Source organism: Arachis duranensis, chromosome 9, assembly GCF_000817695.3.
Source record: "Arachis duranensis cultivar V14167 chromosome 9, aradu.V14167.gnm2.J7QH, whole genome shotgun sequence".
NCBI lineage: Eukaryota > Viridiplantae > Streptophyta > Magnoliopsida > Fabales > Fabaceae > Arachis > Arachis duranensis.
Genome location: NC_029780.3, coordinates 73,476,147 through 73,482,966, shown reverse-complemented (window position 1 = coordinate 73,482,966; position 6,820 = coordinate 73,476,147).

Below are 6,820 nucleotides of genomic sequence, written 5' to 3'. Positions count from 1 at the left end.
TCGATTGAAGTGTGCTACCCACGATTGAAGTATGTATTAGCAACTTGAGGTCTCACTATTCAATTGATTGGTTATATTACCCAATCAATTGAATTTTGTACGAAACTTCCAATTCAATCGATTGGTATGAAAATTCAATCGATTGAGAAGTGATGTAAATGTGTTTTTTTCGGCATTCAATCGATTTGTAATGTAATCCAATCGATTGAAATTTGAAATTTTTTATCCATTAAACCCAAACCATGCGTATTCACTCGTCTATAACGTTTTAAAATACCCGACCATCATTTCTGCCCCCTCTCTCTTCTCTCATTGAATCCAGAAAGAACCATTTCTGCACCCCTCTCCTCTCTCATCGAATCCAGAAAGCTTCTTCTTCTTCTCTCTTCTTCTCTCTTCTTCTTCTCCAATCTCACCAACATCCACTCTGTCCTACATACATATTATTAATCCTTATCCAATTTCTTACAAAACCCACCAAATTAATATCCCAAAAATGGCCAGAACTAAGAACACCAAAAGAGCTAGGGTTGAGGGAAAAAGCTCCGCTTCCACCAGACTGGTGGCTTCATCATATTACATGGCAAGGTGGCTGCCGTCTCCAAGAGCACTGAACAACTATGTGGAATAGTTTGAGCCAAGGATAATTGTTCCTCCCAGGTACATAACTGCTGAGTTCATTCATGGTAGACGTTATAACTTGGTTTGGAATGCTTTGCAAACACAACATTTGACTGATTTTGTACAAACTAAGGATGATTATTACCCGCACTTGGTTAGGACTGTTTATAGTACTTTAAATTATGTTGTTCCTGAACCTGATGAAACTGGTGAGGAGGCAATGCCGCTGATTGAGTTTGATTTAGGGTCACAACATTATAGAGTTACTTTGGAAGAATTAGCTGAACAATGAAATTTAGTTTATCATGGGGCAAAATTTACTGGAGGTATTGCGACAGATGAGGAATGGGGTGAATATAATAGAATGGTGGGTTTGCAGAGTCAATAGTATGAGAATCCACATATGGATGCTAGAGGTAATATAAGTTGCAGTGGTTTGGGTAATGAACAACGTGTACTGATGTATTTGCTTTCGTACATATTGATTCCAAGAAAACGTAATCATGGAATCTTGTTTAACGAAGATATGCTAGTGCTTTGGGCTATGGTGACTGGAAAGGAGATAAACTGGCCTTATTTTATGGTTCATCATATGCTTGAAATGAAGAAAGGAAAATCAAGTGTTGGATTAGGATATGCTTGCCAATGGACCAAGATTTTCACTTGGCTTGGAATTGACTTGAATGAAGAGAAAAATGTTGTTTTGGATAATGTATCCAAGATTGATGACAGCACTCTAAGACAGATGGGAAGAGATCTGGATGCCCAAGAATCTCAGATCCATGGACAACCACAAGACCCTGAGGTGCAAGCACAACCACCACCCCCTCTTTCGCCAACAATGCAAGATTTGATGGATGAATTGCGAAACATGAGAGTATATATAGAGGGGCAATTTGCTGATATGAGGCAGCATTAAGAAAGGCAAACTGAAGCTATCAATCGTCAAGGAGAAGCAATCAATCTTCTATACACTAATTTAGGCATCACAAACCCAAAGGGCATCATCCCAAGGCCTAGACCATGAAGAAATTGTTATCTAGAACTCCACATGATCCTATAGTCTCCATTGACGCTTGGATGAGAGTTAATATTAGTGAGTTACAAAAAATTCAGAACAAAATCTAGGTGTTATTTTAACTGTATCATGAAATGTGTCATGTCACTTTTGAGAGTCCTAAGTATTATTGTTCAAGCTTTTTTTAGGTAGTGCAACTTTTTTAAGCTTATTTTGTTTTTAAAGAAAGTATTATGGCAATCTAACTTTCTTATTATACAAAGAAGCTAAAGTAGCAAAAAACATCTTAGAGATTGTATGTAAATCTGGGAACTTAATTCACAGGTAGAGTTCTTGAATATTTAGTGGGACTTTTGTACATTTTTATAAGTCATATGTAGAGTTCTTATGATTTTACTACATAATCTATTTAAACTCTTGGATGATGCAATTAGGTCTTGAAAGCAATCGATTGAAGAATGCTTGCAATCAGGTGTTTTAATGGATTCAATCGATTGTTTTGGTAGTGAAATCGATTGATGTACCTTCAATTGCTAATTCAATCGATTGTAATCTTATAGCAATTGATTGAAGTATACTTAAACTCATTTACAATCGATTGTTTTGTTATTGTAATTGATTGGAGTATGCTTGATTACTATTTCAATCGATTGGTTTTTAATTCAATCGATTAAATTATTCTCAATTTCATTTTCAATCGATTGGATTGTTATTGTAATCGATTGAAGTACACTTAATTACTCGTTCAATCGATTGTTTTCTAAATTCAATCGATTGAATTATCCTCAATTTCATTTTCAATCGATTGAATTGTTATTGTAATTGATTGAAGTACACTTAATTACTTATTCAATTGATTGTTTTCTAAGTGCAATCGATTGAAATATCCACAATTATTATTCCAATCGATTTGTGGGGGATCGATTACGTATAGTGCCTATCAAACGCGTTTTGTAACTGTTTTTATTTAATTATTTATCATATGCGTCTAATCTTATTATTATTTGAGTATTTATCTACTTAAAAATAATTATAGATAAGATATAATCATATGAATAAATTAAATTTATTTTGTTAAATTGTTAATAAAAATTAAGATAAAATTTGATTTGTATTTAATTTTAACCAAAAGATAAGATATCTTAATCAGTTTTAAGATTATTCATTTAATTTAAAAATTTTCATAAAAGATAGAATTAAAATTTGGTTATCTTTTTTGGATGTATATATATGTGCTCAATCCGACTAATTTTTTTATACGTTGACAAATTCTTTTAAGTATTACTCATACAATATTCTTGAGTCGTCTATAATCATGGATATTTCTCCTAAAGAAGATTTAGTCCTCAATGATGCATGTAATCCACAGAGTATGTCACTGGCTACAGATGGTGATTTTATCACAGTTGATCTAAATGATCAAATTGGAACTACAATTATTAGTACTAAAGTAAGACGTAATCAGTTTTTAATTTTTAGTAGAATGTATTATGAGTAATTTAATCTTTTATGTGTTCATATTTCAGGATGACCCAGTTATCAATGACGGTGTTATTCAAGACAATGATCTAAATAAAAGTGAAGAATTGTCTAGTAAAGTGGAAGAGGTCCTCCGTAGCATGGAGGTAATTTATTTTGACAACCAGTAATACAACTTATATTATGTCATACAATATATATATAGTATAAACATTTTGCTCGCGGCGAACAGATTGATAAAATCCTTGAATCTGTAAGCTGCATTGAGACAATGATTTCACAACTCAGTCTGAACAATGATTTCGAGACTCCAACCAAGCTTTCTGTACAAAAGACACTTCCATTCTCAATAAGATTGAAGGCTAAGAGTTCGGATATTGATATTCATACTGCTATATTAGACGATGAGGATGATCTTATCAAACTGGACACGAGGTCTTTCATTCACGATGATGCGTTAAAAATAGAGATCAATATGGACAACCCAATATCCCCAACTATAAGAGCCGCAACAAAAAAAAAATATATCAAAGGTAATGCATGTGCAGCAATGGACAACAGCTCATAGTTTTTACTATTAAGTTCTTAAAATGATACTAAGAATTAACCAATCTATTTTTTTTGGGTAAGACCACTATGGGGACATAGAAAAAATTATCGTTCAATACTCCAAGCGAAATTAGAAAGCCAAAAATTGAGTCCAAATCATCCAATAAATCCATGGCGTCTTATGCACTGAGCCAATCCACAAATGGCTATAGAAGACCTGTTTATTTCTTTTCCATTACGGACGTAATTACCACTTAGAAACCAATCTTTAATTATCTAGTCCCTTACGAGTACTGCTAATTAACCATATAGTTATGTATTGCTAATACCTTTGTGTCAAATATTCGTAGTCAATGCATTGTAAATTTATGCCAACTCTAATCATGCGTCTTTTGGAAGATCAGATAAAGGCTTGTGCATATGCATTTTCAGCCACGCTAAATCCATTGTAAGTTAATATGATTTTATCTGTGTTGTCGATGAATGATGACCAATCTAATGTGTTTATGGTTTTTAACTGATACAGAGAAGAATTTGTGGTAACAGATACAATCAGAGCAACTAGATCAGACTTTGAACATTTCATACCTGATAGACCCATTACTGATAAGGTACACAAATAATCTATTCATTAATTTACATTTGATTTTCCGCACAAACGAGTACTTTATTTGGATTATGGTTCAGATTCTTGAATTAGCAGCATTAAGATGCACTGATGACCGATCTGATGTAAGTTTCAAGACAACATGACAACTTCCACAGAGATTTATGGTATATTATATAACCCCTAACAAGATAATTTTACTGATTATAAGTTATAAATGTAATGCTGATCTTTGTCATGTACTAACAATTATATTGGTTTGCATTAATGAATTAGGTGGATGTCTTCAGCAAGATAAATCTAAAGAAAAAGATGGAACAATATATTTATAAATTTATGCAACCTACTCCTGATTTAAAATTTGTAAGATTTTTTTTGGATATTCATGGTTGGATGTAGTTTTTTATCATTAACAAACATAACTCACGGGCAAATTTTATGGTCTAGATATATGTTCCTATTCAAGAGGGTGACCACTGGTATCTAATGATAATCTCGGTTTGTTATCGCATAATCTATCACTTAGACACCCATTTTAATGATGACAGAATTCACTGTCATGAACGTGTTATCAAGGCACTAGTAAGGATTTGAAATTTTTTTTAAGCTTATTTGCTGATATTTTGTTTTTATTATCTAACTAGTTAAATGAAATTAGGAAAACGCATTGGAGCAAGTCATCAAGTTGAACTTTTACAAAGATGATGGCATTTAAGAGTATAATAAACAATTTCATGACTACAAAATTACAAGGCCAGAAGATATACTTCAATGTAGTTCAAGCTTGAACTCTGTAACTTGGGTTATGAAGTGGATGGATATTACTTTTGAGTTTAAACCAAATGGTAACAATAAGGTGAGCATTTATAAATGACCTCCCAAATAATAACTCCAACCATTTTTTGTACTAATTTACAATGAAACGATTGCAGCTTGAGGATCACGATATTTGTATGATAACCGCTGTGCATTTACTTTGAAGTCGGATCAACCATAAGAAGTCACTTATTATAGCGTTCGCCAATGAGTTTTGGAATATACACACAAACCATGAGATGTAAAGATTATAGTAGTAATCTAGATAAAACTTAATACTTTGGTTATTGCCTATTTATTTGATATGTTTGGTGGATGTACTTCTTTTGTTATTTTTCAATGACTTCTTAAATAGATATTTATCGCTTTGTGGCTTTTATAATTTTTCTCTATTTCTATACACTATATAGATATTTTAGTTTAAAAAAATTATATTATTTTGATGAAGTAATGTTATTTTCATTTACTATTTCAACAACAATGACATACAAATATAATGTCTTGTGAATTATATTTTAATTTATATAATTAATTTATGTAAAAAAATTCCATTTCTTTTTATTTATTTGCAAACTATTTTATTATTTTCATTTGATCAAGATTTGACTTCTCTATTAAATGTTGACTAGAATGAAAAAATACCATGCAATATATATCAATTTATTTTAATAATCTTTTCTTATATTGCTAAGACATATGAAGTATATATGTAACAAATTTTTAATCAACTCTTCCTGAATTATCAATGGAAACTCCCTTTTCAATCTTTGCCTATGACATACAAATTGAGCATAATTACCTCCCATTGATGAATGTTGTCATTAAGGTCTTTTATATCTTTGACTCTTTCTAAATGCATTACCACAGGGATTACAAACGATCTTATGATAAAAAATAGTTTTATCATAGTGGTACCAGAAGCTTTATGTTTCATTTCTTGGGCAAGCTACGTAAATAAATTAAATAAACTTTAAAATGATGCAATAACAACTTTTAAAAAGCTATAAAATATTATTTAAAGAAAAAATACATATTTTTTATACTACGTATTTAAACACTTAAACATCTATCTCTTTATATTTCTACATTGAAAAAATTTAATAAAATTTTAATTAGTTTTATCTCTCTAAATATAAACATTTATAATATATAATATATTTTATGAGTACACCTAAATATTTTAAATTCATAAATAATAGCAAGTTAACAATCTAAACATGGTAATTTCTTCATTTTATAATTTCTTCTCAAAATATTGATCATCTTTTTTTTGTATGAGTACACCTAAATATATTTAGAGTATTATGTGTATTATTTTTATGATTTATAAATTCTATCCAATCTTCTCTAAAATAACATGTAAGTTATTCTTCATGATATGTCACATTTTAATTGGTCATCATCTTAACCATAGCTGGATTATTTTGTAATTTATTATTTGAGATTAGTAATGGTATAATTTTTTAAAAAGAGGCCACTTACAAAAAGACACAAAAAATATCTTTTTTTTTTTAAAGATGTGTATACGTGTCATAATATGATTGGATATCTTTATTAAACCGGTTAATTTATTTTTTAATAAACCAGAACAAAATCGATTTATTATAACAAAAATAATAAACCCAATTGTCCGTATTATAATTATTAGATCCGATTTTTTCTGATTGATTTACACAATTTAAACCGAATTATATTTAAATTTTTTAATAAAAAGAACAAAGGTGGCTATA